Below are 24840 nucleotides of genomic sequence, written 5' to 3'. Positions count from 1 at the left end.
ATTAGGGAAATGCAGAAAAAAACTATAGTGAGATACCATTTCATACCTCATAGAATGACCATTATTGAAATAACAGAAAATTACAAGAGCTAGAAAGGATGTGGAGAAACAGGACACTCCTTTACTGTTGGTGGGAGTGTAGAATGGTGCAGCCTCTTTGGAAGACAGTTTGGCGTACCTCAGGAAGCAGAATATAGAACTTCTATATGATCCATCAATTCTATTACTAGGAATATATTCAGCAAAACTGAAAGCAATGATGCAAGCTGTCATTTGCATACTGATATTTATTGCAGAATTATTATTCACAATTGTTAAAATACGGAACCAGCCGAAGTGTCCATTAGTTGATGAATGGTTAAACAAAATGTGGTATATACACCAAATGGAATACTATTCAGCTGTGAAATCAGGATGATATAACAACATGAATGAGCCTAGAGAATACTATACTGAGTGAAATGAGGCAGTCACAAAAGGATAAATATTATGTGGTCTCATCAATATAAACTGAATACAATGAGTAAACACATGAAGATAAACTCTATGGTATAGTTTACTAGGGAATAAAATATGAGTTGAGAATGAGAGAAGATAATATATGTAGCACTATGAATAAGTTTTATTGTAAAAGTGTGGAAATGAATAGATTTTGAGTAACACATTATAATGAGTATAATTAACACTGCTGATTTATTAATGTGATTGTGGCTGAAAGGTAGTCTGTTGATGTGATTGTCAATTGATAGAAACTAGAGAATAATCTAGGAAATGTATAACAGTGATATTAGTGGTCAGTGAAGATTGTGGTTGATAGTATGCTACAAGAATGCTCTTCTTTTACAAAGTGCTAAGAACATGGTAATACATGGGAAAATTACAACTAATGTCACTTATGGATGATACTTAACAGTAATATTGTAATATTTTGCATCAGTGGCAAGACTATATTATTTCAATACTAAGGGACAACAATAGGGGATTTGAAGGTATATGGGATTTTTCCTTTTGGAGTAATGAAAACTATCTAATATTGCCTGAGGTGATGACAGCATAGCTCTGTGATGAAAATGTGAGCCATTAAAGGTACACTTCAAATGGATTGTGCAAAGCATGGGACCATAAAACACAGGGAATCCAGTGATGGATAATGGACTGTGGTTAATAGGACAGATATGAGAATGTTTTCTCCTGAACAATAACAAATATATAATACAAATATAGGATGTTAATAATTGGATGGGTTGTGGGAAAAATACACCAAATGTAGGACATGGGTTATAGTTAGTAGTAATATTTTGACAATGTTATTTCATAGTTTGTAACAAATGTTTCAAAACAATGCAAGGTGCTAGCAATCAGGAGATGTATGGGAACCTTGTATGATGATTCACTTTTTTTTAAGTTCACAAATTTACTATATATTTATTGTTTATGTATGTTCATGTATGAATGATACACTTCAATAAAATTTTATTAAAAATGGTAACAGTAATTATCAAAAATTGCATTTATTAAATAAAGCTAAACATTACTTACTCTATGACACAGCAATTTTATTCCTATTTACTCAAAAGATAAGACATACACGTCCACAGAAAGATCTTAGAAGTCTTCCTTTCTTCCTTTCTCTTCCCTTCTATCCTCCATTTTTTCTTTCCCTTCTCTTTCTTTCTTCTCCTAATCTGAATCATCTATGTTCTAGGAAGCAGAGGACGTGCCTCCTGGATACCTAGCTGGCAGTTGCAAACCTAGAAGGTTCACCCAATGAGACTGTACATTGAGAAGGTATGCTATATGCACCAGTGACAAAAACATATGGCAGTCATGGGACACGAGACCTACAAAGAAAAAGCTCTGTATGTCCTGGCAGCCAGTGCAGTGAGGTGGTAAAAGGTCAGGCAGAAGATGCAGTCATAGTGATTAGGAGTTAGGTTACACTGAGCAAGTAATTTTATTTATTGAGCAAACAAATCAAAATATTGAGAATAACTGGCTTTACAATTATTTGCCTATTGAGTTGTGATTTGCAAACATCAAAGTGAGAAGGCGACATAGAACTTTAAGGTTTTGTATTGAAATTGGAAGTATGGGTATGAATTCCTTATACACACACACATACACACATAGATTGGTATAGATGCACTAATATTCACTTAGTGATGTTCTTGGTTTCTAAATACCATTTTCCACTAAATGAAAGTAGGACTTTTGTCTGAAATACATTTATAGTGAGGATATGTTCAAGGAATGATAGAAACATTTCAAAAGATACAAGAGCCAAATTGAAAGTTCTCCCACAGGGAAAATCTAGGACAATTTGAGCATGAAAATAAATAATGAAAGTATCAGACAACATCCCATTTAATTAGATAGGAAGCCATGTGTTCATACTGATCTAAATAAATAAGGGAGAAAGGATAGCTCTTCATTAATAAAGAAGTTACTAAAAATGTAGAAGGAGTGGTAGATAATCATAATTTAGAAAATCATAATGATGACTGAAGTTTTGCTAAGGAATAGTATACTGGTGATTTTTATTATGGAGAAATCTGACAGACCCTAACTTGACCATGTGATCAAGGTTAAAATCTAATCCTCTTGATGCACTACATTGTAAAATAAAAAAGATCACTTTTAGGACTCATATGGTTTCTCTATCAAAAGTGCAAACCTTGAGTCTAGTTATGAAGAAACATCTTCCAAATCCAGGTAGAGGGTCATTTTACAGAACGGAAGAACTATAATCTTTCCAAAAAATCATGGATATAAGCATAGGACTAGATTATGCAACTGTTCCAAATCAAAGGACATTGATGACACACGAAAATTAAGAACATTGAATACATACTTTAAATGGATTTTATGATGAGTGTATCTCAATAAAATTGTTTTTAAAAAATTAAATTCAGCACTTTTTCCTGGAGAGGGTCCCGAATCATAAATACAAAAGATAAAAAGATGGGATAGTTGGAAACATTAAAGCAAGGTTTATGGATTGAAAGATAGCCTTGTATCAATGTTCAATTCTTAATTGGAAGGGTTGTATGGAGATAATGTAGGAGAGAGTGTCCTTGCTTTTAGGAAGCATACTCTGGAGTATTTTAGGGGTCATGGGGTATAATACTAGAAGAGAACTATCTCCATCTTTATCTATCTATCTATCTATCTATCTATCTATCTATCTATCATCAACATCTATATCATCATCTATAGCTAAATCTATAAGAAAGAATGATATTCTGGGGAACCCTTGAAATAATTTTTAGATCTACATAAAATTATTATACCCACAATGCTCTATTTTAATGGGATCAATAAGTCATAGATACAATATTACAATAATTTCCAGTGCTCTGTTAAGTACAGAATGATATTTTTCTTTTCATGAGTTTATTTTAGGCAATGCTTTAGCTACTCTCTTTGTGCAGTTCCCCCTCCCCATGTAGATACCTATTTTAAAGCAAATCACTAAGTCAGGTAGAGAAAATTTTAGTTTTTCCATTTAAAAATTCCCCTACATGATTTTTTAAAACATAATTCAAGTAGGCCTAATAATTTATTATTATACAAATAATAATGAAGTAGATATAAGGTTCAAGGTTTGCTTACGGGAACTTCCATGCTGTTAGGGAAGTCATAGACACCTGTTAAGTGGCCAATACTCAGACTACCTCTACCTCCTTCTCTGGGGGAAATCAGGAAATGAAACAGTAATCCTCTGGCCCTCCCCTACCTCTACCTCCTTTTCTATTGCAGGCCATTCCACAACCTGGGGGAGATGTTAAGTCTAATAAAGAGGCCAGCCACATCTTGAACCCAGAAACTAGGAACAAGCAGCTCCAGAAGCTTATCAGAACAGAAATTCTCAGTGGGCAGTGCCACCCCCCCCAACCAAGGCAGATAAAAAACACCTTCAAACAGTATAGATTTGTCTATTTTCTCCAGCACAAAGTGATACACGTGGAGCTGCCATCTATGCACCCCAACCTGGAGCAGTTTCCACCACCCTAGAAGACTGGCCGTGATGGTGTTTCTTCCCCTGTTATTTTGGACTCTGCTTTGTAAGTGACAAGGAGAATTTCTGCCCTTTCTGGACTCTTTATTCTGTGCAAGTAATAAAGAGATCATTTGCTGAAACTTTCTGCTGTGCCTTGAATCTATGTTCTCATGTTGGACCATTATAGCAACTTGTTCCATACTGTTGCCTCCTTTTTAAACTAAAGGCAAACTTTATTGGAAAAGAAAATGAAAAGAGAAGAAAGGGACCTCATATTTTTTTAATGTAATATTTTTACAGAATCAATAAAAAAAAAGAGAATTAAAAAAAAAGAAGAGAAGAGAAGAGACAGGAAAAGAGGAATTAATCTCTTTCTTTTCATAAATTTTAAAGACTTATAAGACAAATAATAATTTTCTGTTAAATGACTGTTAAGATAAAATGATATTTAAATTTTAAAGATAGGTTAAATATATTTTGTTTATATAAATGTTGTAACTTTATTTCCATGGATGTTATTGGCAGTTTTGAGTAGCAAATTTATTAATCCATAATATAAGACTATATGAATACAAATTAGTACTTGACAAATTCATATAAGACTTTAAAAAATACATGGTCCTATTGGGTGGTAAAATAATGGCTAATATGTAAGCATAGCAATTACAAGAATTATCACATAAAGATGTTGTTTCCTTAATCACTGTTATAAGCCTATGTATGCATAAATAGTGTTTTTTTAATACTTAAAGTGAAGACATAATTGTTTAATGTGAAACTTCTTGGATTTTGCTTCAGAAAATACTCAATTCTAAGTCAAACTGAAGTAAATATAAAGGGATTTATTTTCAATTAAATTAGATCAATTCTGCTTTTGTTCAAGATGTTTATTAAACAAACAGTTTACAATCTAAGAAGTTGAAAATGATAGCAAAATTTCATTAGAGTGGCTGGATATTCTTCTGGCACAGATGGTAGGAATTTGCTTAAGGCAGAGCAGTAAATTTCAGCTTGAGTGAATCACACAACAGCTCACTTGGTTCTTCTCTCAAAGTCAGGTTCTTTGGCTGAGCATAAGGTTTAGAAAAAGTGTCACATTCACCCATCCTGACAAGGGTAGTAAATGTTGTTCAATTTTGTTCTGCAGTTCTTCCAGGTAGTTTTCAATAACACTTAAAGCTTGGTGAATTCTTTTCTCATTCTCAAGCCCAGATAGAAGTGGAAATTTTTCAAGATTTCTTTCCTTTTTTTTTTTCTTTCCCCAACATGACTTTCCTAAAGATTTAGATTCCTTTTAAATCCAAGCATCTTGTCATTTAAAGTCAAAACATTTTCTCCAGGGCCTTGCAGAGACTTTTTCAATTAGTTTATATGGTGAAAACTGTCTCTCATGTAGACTAGTGTTTGAATCTATTCTTTATCTTCAAAGAAGTAAGTGAAATTTGGTGTACCATTTTTTAAAAAGTATTTTTGCAATTACCTTTCAGCTAAAACATCCTGCTGTAAAGACTTCCTCTGCTAAGCCATCAGACTTCTTTATTTAGCAGAAGACTCAAGTCCTCTTTGCCCACATTTTCACACAATTATTTAACATTCTCAAGTTCTCTTTGGTTAATAAAATAGCCATTTTTGTAGCAGTATCCAGAACTTCCTTTTTCATTTTATCATTTTATCATCAAAAATTATTACCTTCAGCATCTCTCTGTTAAGAAAGCAGTACATCATGACAATGTCACGATTTTCCTTACATTCCTTTTTCCTCTTTCTTTCATTTTTCTTATTTCTTTTTGTTTCTTTCTTTTTATTTATTTATTTATTTTTATTTACCAAGAAACCTCTCTTGAAGCAAACCGTTGGTGGGGTACCATAAGTGCAGATACCAACATAGTCCCTCTAAGACAGACCTTAGTTTCCAGGTGTGAGGACAAAAATATAAGTGTATCTTGACCTTGGCTTGTCTCATGAAATTTTTTCCATTTTAATCTCACCACCATTTATAAATTTTGAAAATGCTAGAGCATGACATTTATTTGGCAGAATATGTTTACTCATTGTCCTGGATAAAGAAACTGTTTAAAAAAGAAATTGTTTTTCAATTTATTATACAAAATGTCTTCAGAATCATGTTGTTTTTCATGCTGTTTTAGGAGAAAGTCTTTTTAAAATTTTGCATATGGTAACTTGTCCTAGAACTTTACTCATTATGATTTTACATGCTGGTTTTATTAAGTTTTCAAATATTGTGTGACTTTTCCTTTCTTGAGGTAATAATTACTCCTACTAGACAACTGTTTCATGATCCTTTCTATTGAATGTGGTTTTTAAAATAAGGGTTTTCCCATTTGTTTTGAGTTTCCAGTAGCCATTTGAACTAATCAGCACTATTTTTGCAAGTAAATGTCACTTACAATATAGTTTTTTCAGACAGTTTCTGCCTATTTAATAGTTGTCCTAGAGCTCCCTACTTGACCATCTTTCCCAGAAGTCCTCTAAAAAACTATGCTTTTTAAATTTCTCTTCCTTAGAAATACACATATATCTTTAGTTAATAAATTAAAGTTCATCTCCAATATTAAGTCTCTTGTAGAATGAACTGTTTCCACCATAATGCCCATTAGTGCCAAAGATATGCATTTATCATAGCTTGGTAACATTTTAGAACACTTCTTATAGGCCAGAAATCAGAGTTTGCCATTATATGTCACAGCAAAGCACCTACTTCACAGTAGATTCATAATACTTATTTCTTTAATTAATCAATGTATACACTAACATTTGCACTTCTTTTTAATCATTTCATAATTAAAGAGGGAGATAATTAAAAGCTGATTCATTTGTTATTTATTAAACTGCTGACTAGAAGATGAATTAGACTTTCATTAATAAATTCAACTGTAATAAAACTGGGCAACTTTCATTTACATATAAAATTAATTTTTAGAGAATAGAAGGAAATGTAATTAGAAGTAAGAAGAAGTTTTGGAACTATCTCTGAAGCTTTGTGGTTTGGGGTAGTCATCCTCTATGACAGCTGCCATTCCTTCCCTAATGTGAGATGCTAGAGCTAGACAGTTATAGAGGCTCCTTCCAATTCTAAAGTATTTTATTCTTAGCAGTCTCAAAAGAATCTAAAGCCCTGGGTATCCCAAGGATGAAAAGAAATATACATATACAATCTTGAAAAATAATTTAAAAAATAAAGAAATCTCTTTTACTCAGTGTCAGTCATATTCAGGTAATAATTGTGCAGTTTGACATTTCCCTGAGAATTTCAAGTCTACTTAGATAAAGAAAAATAAATTTGGAACACTCATAATGAAAGACCTGAAATGTCATAAGTTATGCACTCTTTCTGTTCCAAAGTTTTGTGCTAATTTCTAAAACTGTAAGGTTGAGAATTATGGTTCAAAAAGATAGCTTGATCACATATATTTCTTTTTCCTTTTTCTGAAACAAGATTAAAATTAAAGTAAAGAGATTAAAAGGATATAGTTTCACAATAATAAAAATACATGAGAGGTGTCTGCTGGAAAAAAATTTCACCACAATTCTAAGACCCAGAATATAGATTAATGAGTATTAACCAAAGATTAAGGGCAGTTTTTATAGAGCAGGATTGTGCCCAGAAGTGAGGCAATCTGCCATGGGTAATTTCTGAGGAGATGAGAATTCAGAAATGCCAGGAACAATTAGGGCAAATGCGAGACAGGACAGAAAACATGGATATTAATCGAACAGTATTTGGAACATTAGACCCCACACCAATCACAGCACTGCTGCAAAACTTACATACAGAAAACTGAATTTTGACATGCAGGCAAAGAGAATTACAGTGAATGGCCCCAGGATAAAGGATATTCACATACTGATGTTCCTTTACACATCCCTGTATAAAACCAGCCCACTCTCCAATCACTCACTGAGGCACGGAATCCCCAATTAATAAGTCCCACCAAAGTACACAGTGCTTCCATATCATTCTTCTCATCTTATTCTTACTTATGAACATAAAGTTGGCCTTGTCCTACATTTGAGAAAGCCTGATAAATGATATATAGAGGACAAGATACATAAATAAAATCTCTCTCAAATAAAAATCTTCAAGGAGATTTGAGAAGACCTAAAATCCACAAAGTGGGATGCTATTCCAATGAAAAGAAATGAGAGAGAAAGAGAAAGAGTCAGACAGGCTGAGAAAGGGATGACATCGGTAGTGAAAATAAATGAAAGTATGATTACTGAAAATAAATTTGTAAGCTCATTGAAAGAGCAAATGAGCAATATGTCCAAGAAAATACAAATGGAGAAAAAATGGAAAATATAAGAGAACAGATAAAAGGCATAGAAAATCAATCTATCAAAGAATGTGTCTTCATATTGAAAGGGTATCCCAAAGCCCAAGAAAAAAATTTTTTTAGAAATACTAACACATTGAAAAATTATTTTGAAATTGCAGATCAAAATTAGATTCTGAAATTTTTTTTTCTTTGATAAGAAGGGATTTTGTGTGAAGGAAGGAAATAGTTACCTGGAAAGGAATGAGAGTTGAATTGACATCAGAATTCTAACCCTACAACACTAAATATTGTGGGAAAACATAATTAAAAACAAAATCTTCAGAGAGCAGATGTAGCCAAAGTGGTTAAGTACCTGCTTCCCATGTATGAGGTCCTGGGGTTGAGCCCTGGTACCTCTTAAAAACAAGACAAACAAGCAAACAAACAAAAAACAATTCTCATTAGGAGGCAGATATAGCTCGTTGTTGTGCAGGTGCTTCCCCTGTACAAGGTCCTGGGTTCAATCCCTGGTTCCCCTAAAAAAAAAAAAAATCTCTCAAACCAGAAAAACTCTCAACAAAAGAAGAAGACAAATAAAAACAACTTTATTATTAATAAATATTTAACCAGAAGATGATGCATCACAAGCAATTTGCAGAGAGATTGTTAAAACAGAAAGAAAACTCACCCATTTTATGTGGCTATGCAGTGCAACCCATTACATATACCTTCTCAAGATATTTTTCCTACCTTTAGGACTGGAGGTAAGTTTACAGTTTGAAGATAGGAATCCCTCTTCCTAAAGTAATACATATCTCATCCCAGAAAACTGGAAGATATCATGCTTGATTACATTTTAAATAAACGTCTTCCTTTTGGAGATCTTGAGTGGTGAAATTTAAGAGAGGCTTTTATAACCTTTCATTTCAAATTTACATACATTTCAAAAGGATAATGAAAGAACTTACAAATATGGGTTTTCTAAAATAAATACTGAGAAAGTTGGTAGGGAGGAGAAGATTTCTTCCCTTATGTTCAACAAAGAGAAGCCTTTCTTCTTTTTAATTTTCTATTTGTCCTTACAATATGAAAACAACAGTGGAACAAGATTTGCTAAATTCTGATACTATTTTGACCAGGTGTACAATGTGCAATACCTTCAATTAAATGTAAGCTAGAAAAAAGGTATTTTTAGGAATGCAACAAATTGGATATCTTCCTAATTTAGGAAGTTACTTGAGGATATGCCTAGCAGAAGAGAGCAGAAGAGGGAAATAACCACAACAGAGGAAGTCACAAGAGAAATGAAATCACAATTCCAGTCTCTTTGAGTAGCAGACATAAAGATGTCAATCAGTCCAGATTGATACAGTAGAATTCAATTTCCAGAAAAGAAGTTTTTGGTAAGTAAAACAGAGTACTCAGGAAATTTATAGCCTCTTTCAGTTTTTAGAACAATTTAAGGCAGGTAATGCAACATAAAAGAGAGAAGCAAATACAACTAGGAGAAAAAAGTATACATTTAAATAATAGTAATATTACTCTTTCTGAGTTGTCAGAGAAAAATATTTATTTTCATTTCAAAGTAAATATATTTTGATTTAACCAAAATTAGTGATGGAATTAAACTTGGAAGATACATGAGGATGTTGGGAATTTTTTATAAATATTTATCATAATAGGGAAAATAATGATTCAAAATTAGTAATATAAGCAATTATTTTTGAAAATATGGAATTAGAAATGGGATGGAGCAGGGAACTTAGTTTTCCATTAAAAATGATGCTGCTTTTTTAAGCATGTGTAAGCATTACTTAGGTAATTCTTCAAACTAGTTTTCCTCATCCAACAATCATTTGCATAATCAATTTGCATTTTCTCATTTTATAATAAAATTATGGAAGCTTTATTTATGAAATCGTTGTGTATATTATATATAATTACAATATCAATAAATAAAATGCAGAATGGCTCTTCTAATCACTTCCTCCCGTATCCTTTTCAAATTCCAAATTACTTTGTTTTGTTATATTTTATATTCCTTTTCTGTCTTTGTCATTAAACTATGAATGCCAACTTTTGTGACGTTTTGATTTGGCTTTTAAAAGACAAATTATAAAACTTGTACGTCATTTCAAGCTAGAAGGCATTAACTGTCCTCAAGGTACAGAGCCATAGCATTTCTTTCTGGAACATTCGGTATTTCTTTGAAAAATTAAGGTAATTGATTGTTTAAGAATTTTTCAAAAGATAATCCAGCATAAAAAGTGATTTGTTTGTATCAGTGTTACTGAGCAAGTGTTACTGCCCAATGCACACAGAGGCCAATATTGTGACATTGGGGTTTTAAGAAAAGAAAGTGCTTTAATGCAGGGATCCTCAACTAGGATTTCAGGGTCCGTGAGCCCGAATTGAAAATTTTAAAAAACCATTGTTCTTGTGGGGACATGTTGCTGCAGTGTGATATATTTACTAAATAAAACACAGTATAGTGTGGACTTACTATGATTTTCATTTTGATGTTGCATATTCTGAGTACAGTGGATAACTGCCTGCAAAAATGTTAGTAAGGATGGTGGAGATGGGTTTTATGACGTTGTGGGAAAACTTGAATTTCTAATTGTTTCCCCAAAATGATCATTTGAACTGATGTTGAACTGTGTTAGCTTATCGGGTATTGAAATTATGGGAAAGTTGTAAAATGTAATTTTGAATAATCCTAAAATTTAATTTGAAGACATACCAATTTTGGGTGTCATAAAATTATCTGCCACTATATTCTTAGAAGGGGTCTGTGGTTTTCACCTGACTGACAAAGGGGTCTGTGGAGCAAAAAAGTTTCCTGCTTTAATGCAAGGTCGACTGCATGGAGACAGAAGTCAAGGCTCAAATTTGTCTCCCTGATGTGAGTGCTAAGGAAGATTTTATGGGAATGGGAGGTGTGGAGAGAAATGAAGGTGTTTGACTTGGCATAGTTCAGTTGGTTAATTACAGCACTGTCCATACATGGTAGAATAGATTTTAGACCAGATCTTTTTTATTGAAGGACCTCTCATATTTTTATTTGCTTTCGATGTACCCTATCCTTATTATTTTGGTCCAAGACAGGTGACCTCAGTTCCTACTATCTCAAAGATCATTCATCTGAGGGACAAGAGTCAGTGTTTTCTGTGCATGCTTAGCTTATATTACCTGCAGTTAAACAAGCTCTGAAGATAAGGATACAGGAACAGAGGACATCCCCCCGAAAACAGATTTTGGCCTACCCACAGTTTCATCAGCCTCATAAACTTTTCTGGCATCATCCTAGACCTCAAACATATTCATCAAACTCAGGCGTCCCTCAAGATTCTAATGGCAAATTTAGAAACCAAATTCTCAAGAGTACAGGCTTTGAGATTAGCCTGAATTAGCTTCTTAGCCTACCTATAACCTGTGTGACCTTGGACAGGTACTTCTTCTGTCTATTGCTAGTTTTCTCATGTAGGAAATGGGTTTAATCATTTCTATCTCCTGTGTGCTGTGAAGATTACATATACACAGTTTGGCTTTGTGCCTGGGACAGATTAAGTCCATAATCACGGGAGGCCAGTGTTCACTGTTGTGGTTGTTGCTGCTGCTGCAACTGATAAAATTTTACCATCATTGCAAATCCCAACCTTCCCAACAGCACTTTTTTTTTTTCCTGAGTGCTAGTTGACAGATGGATTATCACTGATTCTCCCTTAAAGCTAAAAATATGCATGGCTGCAGAAACATCGCTTGTATATAGATAGTTATGCTAAAAGAGATGACGTTATGAAAGATTCAAGGTATGGCCACAGAGGAACCTAAATATGTTTCTTAATCACTTATAAAATGTCTTTAGAGGTCATTCCAAATGAGCTGTTACTCAGAAGAGATGTCAACTATTGAGAAAAAATGTCAGGTAGTTGATAACTTTGAAAATCAATGCTCATTGGATTTTGTAAATACTTCCATGTCTGAGAAAATGTTTGTTATTTTTTACTCAATGTAACTGATGCCAACATAGTAGAGAGATACTTATGTGCTAAAGGGAAAAATTATCTTCATAGCAGAGTTCCAAATTTACAATATTATGCATAGAAAGTTTGGCATTTTTGTTTTCTATAAAAGATCCGTATTTACTCACAACTTTCCATCTTGCTGGTTTGTGGGAATAAAGAAGATACAATTTAATCTGTCATTTTATGATGGTTAAGGAAATCATAGACACCTCATTTATCCCCATCTCCTCTGTGTAAATCCCAAACACATGCTAAGTGGCCATTCTCTGCCCCAGGCCTTCTGCTACTCCCACCTTCTTTTCTATTGTGTGCCATTCCACAACCTGGAAGAGATGCTAAATCTAATGAAAAGACCTGGTCGAACATTAAACCTAGAAACCAGGAAGAAGCAGACCCAGATGCTTACTAGAATAGAACACTCAGTGGCAGGGGCTCCTCTTCTCCAAGGTAGATAAGAACCATACTCAAACAGTATGGTTTGGTCTCTCTTCTCTGACATGAAGTGGGACATGTGGCGCAGTCATCCAACAACCCCGACCTGAAGTAGTTTTTGGCTACCATGGGAGACTGAGTGTGATGGGATTTCTTCCTGTGCTTTTGAATTCTTTGCACTGTGTGACAAAGAAATTATTTGCCCTTTCTAAACTCTTTATACTTTGCAAGTAATAAAGGAATCATTTGCTGAGAGTTTCTCTTGTGCCTTGAACCTTTATTCCCATGACATACCATTCTAGCAACTCACTCCACAATGATGTTATAGTCTCCACAAACATAAAAACAAATTTTCCATGACTTAGTCATTTTCAGATCAATATTCTGCCTTTCAAATATTGTTTTAGTTTGCTAAAAGCTGCCAAAAGCAATATAATAGAAATGGGTTGGCTTTTAAAATGGGGGTTTATTAGTTTGCAAGGTTACAGTTCTGATGCTGAGGAAAGTGTACAAATTAAGGCATCATCAGGTTATGCTCTCTTCTACTCAATTTATTCATTTTTTAAAAAATATTGCATTCAAAAAATATGAGGTCCGCATTCACCCCCACCATCCCACCCCACCACTCCCCCCACAGTAACACTCTCCCCCATCATCATGACACATCCATTGCATCTGGTGAGTACATCTCTGGGCATCGCTGCACCCCATGTCCTGTGGTCCATACCATAGCCCACATTCTCCCACATTCCATCCAGTGGGCCATGGGAGGACATACAATGTCTGGCAATTGTCCCTGGAGCACCACCCAGGAAAACTCCAAGTCCTGAAAATGCCTCCACATCTCATCTCTTCCTCCCATTCCCCGCACCCAGCAGCCACCATGGCCACTTTTTCCACACCAATGCCACATTTTCTCGATTACTAAACACAATAGTTCATGAGTAGGATATCATTAAGGCCACTCTAATCCTTACTGTATTCCTCCTTTCTGTGGACCTTGGCTTGGTTGTGCCATTCCACAGCTATGTCCAGAGAGGGTTTAGATTCCACATGGATACTGGATGCAATCCTCCTGCTTTCAGTTGTAGGCACTCTAGGCTCCATGGTGTGGTGGTTGACATTCTTCAACTCCATGTTAGCTGAGTGGGGTAAGTCCAATAAATCAGAGTGTAGGAGCTGAAGTCTGTTGAGTCTCAGGGCCTGGCTATCATATTGTCAGTCCAGAGATTCAAATCCCCTAGATATATCTTAAACCCCAGCACCAACTACAATTCCAGTAAAGCAGCATGAAAGGCTTGTGAAAAGAGATCACATCTGAGTCCAGTTCTATCACGCAGAAACGCCAGCTCCAAAGAAGGGCCAACCGACATGGCAGTGAACTCCCTCTGCCATGACCATAGAACCTGTGGGTCTCTTTAGCCCTCAAAAGAACCAATACCTGGGGTTGTATCTACTTTATCTGTCTCTGGGACTCTGCTCAGGTGTGCATAAGGGCACTCCTCCTGACAACCTCCAGACTCTTTTTTAGAGACTCATAGCCATATGAACTCATTTGTCCTTTCCATTTCCCCCTTACTTTAGGTCTAACAGCATTTTTAACTCCTGTTATTATATGTAGACAGGGATATTCTGCTGGTCCATGTTGAACCTTTAATTCAAGGTCGTTTTCTAGTTACATCATCAGCTGGTACTTGGTAGTGATCCCTCAGTGCCAGGGAAGCTCATCCCCAGGTGTCATTTCCCACACTGGGGGGAAGGCATTGCATTTACATGCTGAGTTTGGCTTTGAGACTGGCCACATTTGAGTAACACGGAGGCTGTCAGGAGGGAACTCCTAGGCACAGTGCTGCTCTCGGCCTTGTTCTTATTTCAGGTGTATAGGCTCACAAGCATAGTCATTAGTAACAGGGGCTCACTTTTGAACTCAAATTCCTTCCTGGTCCTTACCGTTGCACCTGGGGAACTGCCGCTGCTCCCCTAGGGACCACGACAGAGCCCACCCCCACCCCCCCGCCAGTAACCCAGTACCCCCCCAGCTGTTGTTTTTAATTGTTTCCTCTATGAGTATATCCAAACATTTCCATGCTCCCTGGACACATGCCCTGTATAACTCCCTGTCAACCATATATCACCTGTCAATAACATCCCATACCAGTATTCCTCTGCTGCCATTGTTTTTATTTTAATGATGTTCTTTCATCATTTGTAATAAATGTTCCACAACTGCATGAGGTTTGGTGGTGAGGTGATATATGGGAATCCTGTACAGTATGCATGATTATTTTGTAAACTCACATTTCTAATTTTTTAAAAGGTCCTTAACTAAAGTAATCTAATAAAAAGTTCCTACCAAAAATAGGTTCACACTCACAGGAATGGATTATCATTAAGAGCAGAATTTTCTAGGGTCCTTATAAAAGCCTTAAACTACCATAAAAGTCCCCTCCTTTTCCCGATTTTCATCAAGATGACCTCAGAGTATATCAGATTCTTCAATGTTTTCTTAATGGTAGAGGATAAAGAACCTTGAGGCTACTTCTATTTTTCAGATCCCCTCTCAACTCTGCTATAGTTAGTATTCATAATCTATGCTGTTGATCATGGAGGTGTGACTTCCTGACAGATCTTTCAGGGTAATATTCCAACATCTAATTTCAGTGACATGCTATCTGTCCTCAACTATGACATTCTTTTTTGGAAACCAGCCAGACTATAGACCTGGTTATCTCTCTAATCCCACCTTGAAACTTCTGGACCCCCTATTCTACTCTCCATTCACATTTTGCTGGCTTTAGGCTCATTGGTTAAACCAGCTCCAAGTGGCTGGCTGTTCTTTTGTCCTGTACTGTGCTGGATAATAAGCAATGCAACTGATTTTCTAGAATTACTGAACTAAATTCCCTAAGGAAGTCATCATGATTGCTAACCTTTGTTTCTGTTATCAAATTCCTCCCACTCTTGTAACCTAGCTATAGTCCTCAAAAGTAACAATCAATTAAAAATTATCAGCTGCAACAATTAAACAAGCAATCATTCAATTGTTGTGGTGACCAAGCTAATTAAGAGACCAAGGATGAGAAATCACAAAGAAGGTGCAGAATAGATTTAATAAATGATTTTGTTGTGCAAATGTAAGCTGATTGAGATGGATCAATTCCAAATATGGCAAAAAATAAATAAATAAATAACCTATCTCTAATGGAGGGTGAATTAAATGGTGTATAAATGGCACCAAAGTACGTGGAATTAATAGAGGAAGTCTGACATTAGGTAGCAGAAGAAAATGCTGCTAAAATTGAAGTTACCAAGCATTTTATCAAGACAAGCAATGGAATCTATGACCTTGCTGATGAAGTCACCAAGGAGAAAGGATTATATTTTGAATATCTGTAGCTGGCACAAGGATGTGAAGAGACGGGTGATAAGCTGTTGTAGGTACTTTCAAAAAATGATTGCTGGCTGATATCAGAAGAGAGGACTATAATCAGCACAGCTTCTGAAGAGTATTCTAATGAATTGGAGAAAGGGGGAAACAGAACACTCTACAGTGAAGAGAGCTGGATGAGAGAGAAAAATTTCAATTAGAGCAAAAGAGTCAAATTATTGCCAATATAAATATTTGAGGATGTTGCTATATTTCCTCTAGGTTCTTGGCTATGTTGCAAAAAAAAAAAGAATTTTAAGTACATGCCAATTCAGTTGGGCCAGTAGATTATTAAGAAAATGAGGGAAGAGAAATGGGAGAAAATAACAGATTGCAGGTCCCAGGTAAAGATTGGAAAAGGGGTAAAAAGGGCTAAAAAGGACTGGTTTGCATACTACAAGTCCCCATTACAGAATACCAGTCCCCATTACAGATTACAAATACCCAGGTCTACTTGTGTCCTAATCCAGGAAGGGGGAGAAAGGGCGAAAACAAGACATATTTGGCTTCCACATTTGCTTTTGAAACCTTTAATTATCTCGCCCCTTTGCTAATGGTCAGGGGAGGAATCCCAGTTATTTGCTGTTTTGATTGGTTACCCAAACCATCAATCCCCTGGGATGGTCCAATGATAAAAGCGCCTTGAGAAAATCTGGAACTTTTCCTTAATCCTGGGCTAATTCCCATTCTGAATGGAGGTTCTCACAAGGTTCTTCCAGTAGCCATCTCGTGGGGTCTTCGTGGCCATGTTTTTCATGGCTGTGTTTTTCTGCCAGATCCCAGATTCTTCTTTTTGGTCTGTATACTAGCCTACCCCAAGGATATAAGAAAATACATCTTAATGGAATATTGTTACCCTAGGGCTCATTGGAAAGCCTAATAATGATTATGAAGATGGCAGTTGTTAGGTAAACAGCTTAATGGGATAGTGGTACAAATATTGATTAAGATGTTAGGGATGTGGAGTTTTCCTATGGAAAATAAGATTACAGAAGCAAAAGTACAAAATAAAATTAGTAGTGGAAATTGATAGTGACATGGGAAAGAAAATAAATGATAGATGGAAGATATGTTAGTTGAAAAGATCAGAGGGGACCAAATTGAGACTGTAAACATTTGTTTTTGTGTAGTAGGATTATTCATAAGTCTGGGAATAAGCATCGAAAATTGTCATAATTTAGATCCTTTTATTAGGCATTATCACAGGTATGTATATTGTGATCAGTGCTGCCATATTCATAACTTTGTTTTTCTAAGTGAAGGGCTAACGAATTAAATTGAGGCAGCTATCACTTTCTATTAAACTACACATTTTTTTCTGACCCAAAACATGCCAATACTCAATAAACATTTTCAATTATTGTTCATTGACTAAACCATTAAAAGTGTGTCTTCTTTTAACAAGCACTAGTAAACCCAAAATAAATTTATGTAAATGTAGTCACAAGTTGGCAGCTTCAAAACTACTAAAATGGTGATACACAATAACATTAAAGTCACAAAATACATGATACACATAAAAGATAATACAGCAAGATACCTTATTCTAGTGATTTTCTAGACTCTGAGGCCCTAAGGTAAATTCTGATTTCCAAATATTCTAAACTGAAACTCCATGTAACTCAGGAGAAATAACTTTCTAAGCTTTTATAAACAACCTTGTTTCCCATCTTCTTTTATAGTCTATAAAAGGGAAGGCGACAATTTTTCTCTGCCCTATCCTTCATTAAATTTCTCCTAAACTCTTTTACCTCTATTATGTGTATAGTACTTTCTATATTTTAAAAGTCCCCCCAAAGGTTCTGCATTTTCATTCCCACAATTTCCTTGTGAGTTAAGAAAGGATGGCATTCCACCCTTTTACTGAAAACACCAAAGTATTGTATTAATATGATAAGCTTGCATGGTTGGTTAAATGGAGCCAAAGTGAGAAACTAAGCTTCCTATTCCAAGTATGATATTATATATATATATACTTTGTACACCTCCTTCCCAAATCCTAAATCTGCCATCATCTTCAGACTAAAACCACTTCTATCTCAGATGTAAATGACTTTGATTTTTTTTGTAAACGTGTCATCAACTTCTCTGTGTACCTTTAATTGATGTCATTCCTGTTTGTACATTGTTAGTATGCAACCCTAATTGTATATAATATGCTATAATTATTCCATCCTAGAATTAGAATATCAAATGCAAATTACAGGTGATGCTCAGAAACTGAACACTTTGGCCAAATTGAGTACTGACCATAATTTTGCCTTGCATATGAAAATATCGTCACTTAATAACTGTGATGGTTAGGCTAATGTGTCAACTCAGCCAGGTAATTGTGAACAGTTGTTTGGTCAAACAAAGCACTGGGCTAATTGTAATACAAGGACATTTATGGACTTTGGTCACCAGTGACTTTACTGCATAGATAGCTGATTACATCTACATCAGTCAGGGAGATTACCATCAACTATAAGTGATGCTTTATCCAATCAGTTGAAATCCTTAAAAGGGGAGGTGATTTCAGCATTCAGAGAGAATTTCCCAGCTCATGTTTGGACAGCCAACGTCTCCTAGAAACTCATCAAGGACCTTCATTGTACTTTCATCGGAACCCTGGTTTGCAGCCTCCCTGCGGAACTTGGACTTGTGCATCCCCATGGTCACGTGAGAGACTCATAAAATCTCTTACTATTGACAGGTGTCTCCTGCTGATTCTGTGTGCCTAGAGAACCCTGACTAATACAATACCCTTTAACCCCAATAGAGCAAAATATGATTGTTCTTCAAGAAAGACTTCACTATATTTGCTCCATATTTTAGTTCCATTATGAATGCAATTTTGTCAGTATTGTACTAGCAAAGAAAGAGATTAAATATAGCAAAATCAGTTGTTTATCTTTCTTACAGACAAGAGAAGAGAGAAGGCAACATAGTGCAGTTATTTGACTGAGAGACCAGACATGGAGAATTTAGTTCCGATGCTGTCCCCAGATTCCCTATGATCTTGCAAGTTCCTATCAGTTTTAGCTCCTGAAATAAGGAAAGATTGTCATTTTAACTGCAGCACCCATCTGAGTAGTGTTAAAGGGTCAAAAGACATGATCTATTTGACAGGTATTTTAAAAATATTAAGTGCTTAGGAATGAAATGTATTAATAAAATGGTCGCATCTCTACTTTCTTTTCCTATTTTAGCTCTCACTCTCCCATGACACACACCCCCCTTAAAAAAGTAAAATTTGACTTCTTTCAAATATTTAAAGTCTACATTTTTCCTTGGCTCTGGACTATCTTGCATGCCATAACCCATATAAAGAATTTCCACTCTATTTTCTGCTTTATGTCACCATTAAAAAGCCATTTCCTTCTGGAAGCTCCCCCTCCATCTCCTTTCTTACCTGACCCCAGTGTAGCTTCCAAATCCTTTCTACTCTTATCTTTTCTGTACTTCATCCAAAGCACTTAAAACTGTATGATGTAATCCTATATTCATTTTCCTATATTCCCTAACAGATTGAAAGTTCTGACAGACAGAAGGTATCTGTCATTTTCAGTATTGCCTTTGCAACACCTGACACAGTACAGCTTTTTAAAAATGCATTAATTTATCTGTAACTCCAACCAGAACATTAATCTATAGGCCTTTACTAATCACATTAAAGTGAGTAACCAAAGAAAGTTGGAAGGTACAGTTTACGTGAATAGGGGAAGTTTCTCTCAATTTTGTCATAACATAAATTCTACTAAAAATTAAAAGATAATCTGTAGGACTGCAAGAGATTCACGTTTAAATACAGAACAGAGGAAAAGGGGCCAGCTGGGGCTGACAGTGCAAGAGTCTTTGAGTCACGAAAATAAATACCCAACATATAAAGATTGGACAAAGTATCAAAATCCCTTCTTAGACTTAATAAGCCATATTAATGACTCCATATTACCATTTTACAATATGATCTATTCATGGAAAGTACAATGAGCTCAATATATATCCTCTCTGCAAATCTCATTATTTGACCAACTCTGTAGAAGTATTACATGAGGTACTATATTCTATATGAAATTGCATGGCAGAGCAGAAAAGAATTACTCCTTCAGTGATTCACATTTCACCCAGAGAACTTAGCCTTCTAGGTTCATATATCATCATGCATTGATAATGTTTGAGGATAAAACCACAAGACATATTTTCCTTCATAAAATAGCAGCATCTTTATAGTTTAAGTTTAATTTGGGTGCTGTATTAATGCCTAATATAGAACATACTGATCTTTCTAGCACTTTTCTATTTTCTGAGCCACACTAGTGTTTCTTCCTGCAGGGCATATGCATTTTTAATCACGTTTTGGTTGTGCTATTTTCTGCTGTGCTCTAAATTACCATATGTATACAACCCCCAGCTGCTTTATTCCCTTGAGTCTGTTTAGGAGTACAAAGTCTCTTGGCTTAGGTTTTTTTTACCTGGTGCCAAGTACTTCACCATCTGGACAGCCCATTCCATTATTAACTGATCACACTGTGGTCCCAAATCCAACATTTCCATTCTTAGGCATGGGGTGTTTTTATTATGAAAGAGCAACAGGCAAGGTACAACATTAGCATAATGTTGTTGTCCTGGTTCATGACCATTCAAATTCCAAATCCATTTATTTCCACTGAAATTAAAGACAGCTCTGTTTACTAATGTTCTTTAAAAGCATTGTGGGGTTAAATATTTTGTCAAAGCAGGATCAAATGTGCCAAGTTACATAGGCCTGGAAACCTAAACATGAGATAGCTACTCTTCATATTAGTTACATGCATTATTCGGCAGCATGTGGATGTGAAAACATTCATTGATCATATCTGTGATTTCCCCTTTTTGTCATATTCATGCAATCATGTAGTTTTCATCTATTTGATTAGCCTTTATGATTTGACATAAAGTTAACTGAATTTGAGAAACCATAAATGTACAATCTCTACATAGATAATTGCATCAATTCTAATCCATATATTTTTGACTGAAAATCATTAAGAAATTAAATATATTTTCTTACTTTCTCTCCTTAGTCCCCTTCTCTTCAACACGCACACATACACATGCACTCAAGCTTTTTTCTCGTTTTCCTTCAGTGTCCAAGACTATACATTTCTGCTCTTTCGAACACTTCTCCATGCACAGTAGATGAAGATTTCTTTGAGACTGCTAACATCAAAAATCCCAAGACACTTCAGTGTAATGTTTGTGGCATAGTCTTTGACAGGAATAGAACTTCAGTGATATGAGGTATTCTCATAATAATCACTTCTTGTTATCAATTTTACATTTTATATATGAAATCAATCACTGTGATTATCAGTTGGCTATTATGTTTTTTAAAAGGCACTCCATAGGCCCACACAGCATGAGTGCTTTAGGAGGTTTATCACTCAGCTATTCAACCTTTAGGCAGGCAAACCTAATGCTTTAGAGTATGGAAAATCTCCTGTGGTCTATTGTAAACTTGGCAGTGAAGCAGAGCTATTTTTCTGCAATATCAACTATATTTCCTATGTCACCACCACTTGCAGAAAGAAAAATAGAAAGTGGGCACTCAGAGCATTTCTTCTGCTTAGCTAACATACTGTCTCCTATAAACATCACTATGTAAGAGAGTCTAAAAATTGAAGAAACCTAACACCCTACTTCAAACTTATGCTAGAATTTGCTTTGAAGTTTTTCACTAGTTGGCTAAGTTATTCCTCAATATTTCAGCAAAACAGTACTCAGAAAATTCATTCATTTATTCATTCATTTATTGAATATTTATTGAAGGTTGTGTTCCAAAGTTATATTAGGGAACTAAAAGGCAAAAGTCTCAGCTCTCAATAACTTTACACCCTAATTATATATATAATTTCCCATTGAATGCTATGTGGGGACTAGATAATAGGGATCAATATCAGAAGCAGGCAGCAGAATTTGGAGGCATGTCAATTATCCAGACAAGGAATGATGGAGACTGGGATCATGTTTGTTGTGGAGGAAGTGGTAACTATTAATGGAAATTTAGATATATTTTGAAAATAGAGTATAGCAGTTTGGTATGGATATGAATTCCAAAAACAGATATTGGATTATGTTTGTAATCTGATGTGTACCTGGGCCTGATTGAGTTATGATTAGGGCTTTAATTGGGTCATGTCATTAGGGCATTGAGTCCCCGCCACTTGGTGGTTGGGGACTCACAGATAAAAGTCATGACAAAGGACAGAGTTGGGGGATCTTAATGTTGGAGTTTGATGCTGAAGTCTTAAGCTGGAGCTTAAGACAGAGCCCTTCACCTGATAGTCTACAGCTGACCTTGTGGAGGAAACAGGAGCTGAACCCAGAGGAACCCAGGAAATCTGAACCCTCACAGATGTCAGCAGCCATCGTGATCCAACATGTGGAAATAGACTTTGGTGAGGGAAGTAACTTATACTTTATGCTGGTAGCTGTGATCTCCTACCCCAAATAAATACCCTTTATAAAAACCAACCAATTTCAAGTATTTTGCATTAGCACCCCTTTGACTGACTAATACATAGAGCTACCAGATAGAATGTTGGTTACAAAAGAAAAAAGAAGAGTCAGGATGACAACAAAATTGGTTTGCCTGAGCAGCTAAACAATTTAATATGGTTGTGATTAAGAAAGATCTAGGCTGAAGAAATACTTTCATAGGTCACTGGCATTTAGATAACATTTAAAGACATAATCATTTTGGACAGAATTGCTACAATAGTATGCCATGAGAGCACAGGTTCAGGGCACGGCAGGATCTGTCAACAAATGATCACTTTATTGTACATTGTACAAAAAACAGTGAAAGAAATCCCATCATAGTCGGTGTTCCATGGTGGCCATGAAAAATACACTTTTTCCCTTGTAATTTACAAATACAAGTACATAAATGGTGAAACAAAACCTCTTGTTCTGGAAAATCAATCAAAAATAATATCTCAAAGTATCAAGCAAAAATAAAGTAATATAAAAATCATGAGGAAAAATGTGAGACTTGGATTAAACAACCAGGATACTAATATGATAATATTAGGAACTTCAGATGGAGAAACTCACTGTATGAAGCAGAAGTAAATCACTGTGTGAAGCTTGATACTGTAGAAATGTAAGTTCCATGAGAAGTTTGCTGTCTTTTCATCACTGAAGCCCCAGGGCAAGAAAAATGCTGGGTACTACCACATAGTAGGTGTTTAACTAAATTTTTTAATATGAATTAATAGTTTAATTCTGGCTGAATTTTATAAATTACTTTTATTGTCTAATAACAGAACAATATGAATTCTCTTAAGGGAAGTGGGATTGGGGTGGATAAATTATTGCATTTGTAGTCAAATAGGAAAGACAGTAACCCTGATGCTTTCTTCATTATGCTTCAATAATTTACTTTTAATACAATGGATGACAAAATATTCTTGATCAAAAATACAGGCCATAAATATCTGAGAGTCATAATGATGTCTTACTAAACTACCGAAGACCAAATATGATTCAAAAAGATACTTACACTAAATATGGAAAAAGCATAAACAAAGTTTTTAACACAGGAATATTTTGCCTATAATTGCATGAATTAATATACATAATTTTGAGCAAAAATCGTACTTTAGTATAGCAGCTTCTTAGTCTCCCTTTATTCCCCTCCCAAATGTTCTTTACATCAGCATATATTTGCCAGTCAACACCATGAGTGAGAATGGGAGGTTACCACTGAGGAAAGATGTGTTACTATGGTTTTTGTTCTCTGATCACCTGTCTCCTGATGAGTGACTAAGGCACCATGGTGTCAGGAGTAGAAAATTGGATATAATGATCTCTGTGTTCCCTTGTGTTTCTAAAATGTTATGGATTCCTGTTGATGAGAGCTATATATAAGAATGGTTCCTGTTCCTCTGATTCTTGGAAAATTTTGCAGTGTATTTTCTCCTTAAAGCTACAGATTTCATTTATTTGGGTTTTAATAATTTTTAGACTGGTCAAAAAAAGGATAACTCATTCATTAATCTCAAAAAATTATTTCTATAAAGCAAGTTCCCATGTACATATTACAAACTGTATAAAAAATTATTGCTTCTCCGTTTCTGAATGTTTGCCAATAATTCCAAATCAGTCCACAAGGCTCCCATCTTCTTTCATTATATAGCAAAGTATAAAAGAGAAATAATAGCAAATTTTCAAAGGTCCTTTCTGAACCATAAACATCTCCTTTATAGTTTTTATGGAATGAAATCACTCGTGTCATATTTTTAACATGGTAATAATAAAGGTTTATTGACTAGTTTTGCCCCAACCAATTTTCGCTGTATCACCCATCATCTGGTATGAAGTTAGTTCATTATAAATGACGAAAGATTCCATCAGAAGTATGAATGTGCAGTACTGCCAAATTCAGGAAGGTAAAAGCAGAATGTTTATTGATACTATACCCATCTGGTGAAAGGCAGCTAAACTGGTCCATAAAGAAATCACTAAGGCAAGTTATCAGGTTGCTTTGAATATAGAACTTATATATGTCTTTGATGTTTCTTTGTGAAAATTTGAAACAGTACCATTACACAGAAAAACAGAGAATTATTATGTGGAGAATAAAATGACATTTCCCTTATTTCTGACTCTATGGAATCATATTCCACAATGACAAAATAGTAAGATGAAAAT

At 35.2% G+C, this 24840-nt stretch overlaps 1 pseudogene; it reads right to left on the bottom strand.

The window, feature by feature from the left end:
- The window catches only part of LOC101423122 (hydroxysteroid dehydrogenase-like protein 2), a 51040-nt pseudogene extending 32221 nt beyond the window's left edge, over nt 1-18819 (bottom strand).
- Nucleotides 18820-24840: the final 6021 nt, after the last annotated feature.

This window comes from Dasypus novemcinctus, chromosome 5 (assembly GCF_030445035.2).
Source record: "Dasypus novemcinctus isolate mDasNov1 chromosome 5, mDasNov1.1.hap2, whole genome shotgun sequence".
In the NCBI taxonomy this organism is placed as follows: domain Eukaryota; kingdom Metazoa; phylum Chordata; class Mammalia; order Cingulata; family Dasypodidae; genus Dasypus; species Dasypus novemcinctus.
Note: the sequence above shows the minus strand (reverse complement) of the source record. Positions and strands in the feature narration are given on the sequence as shown.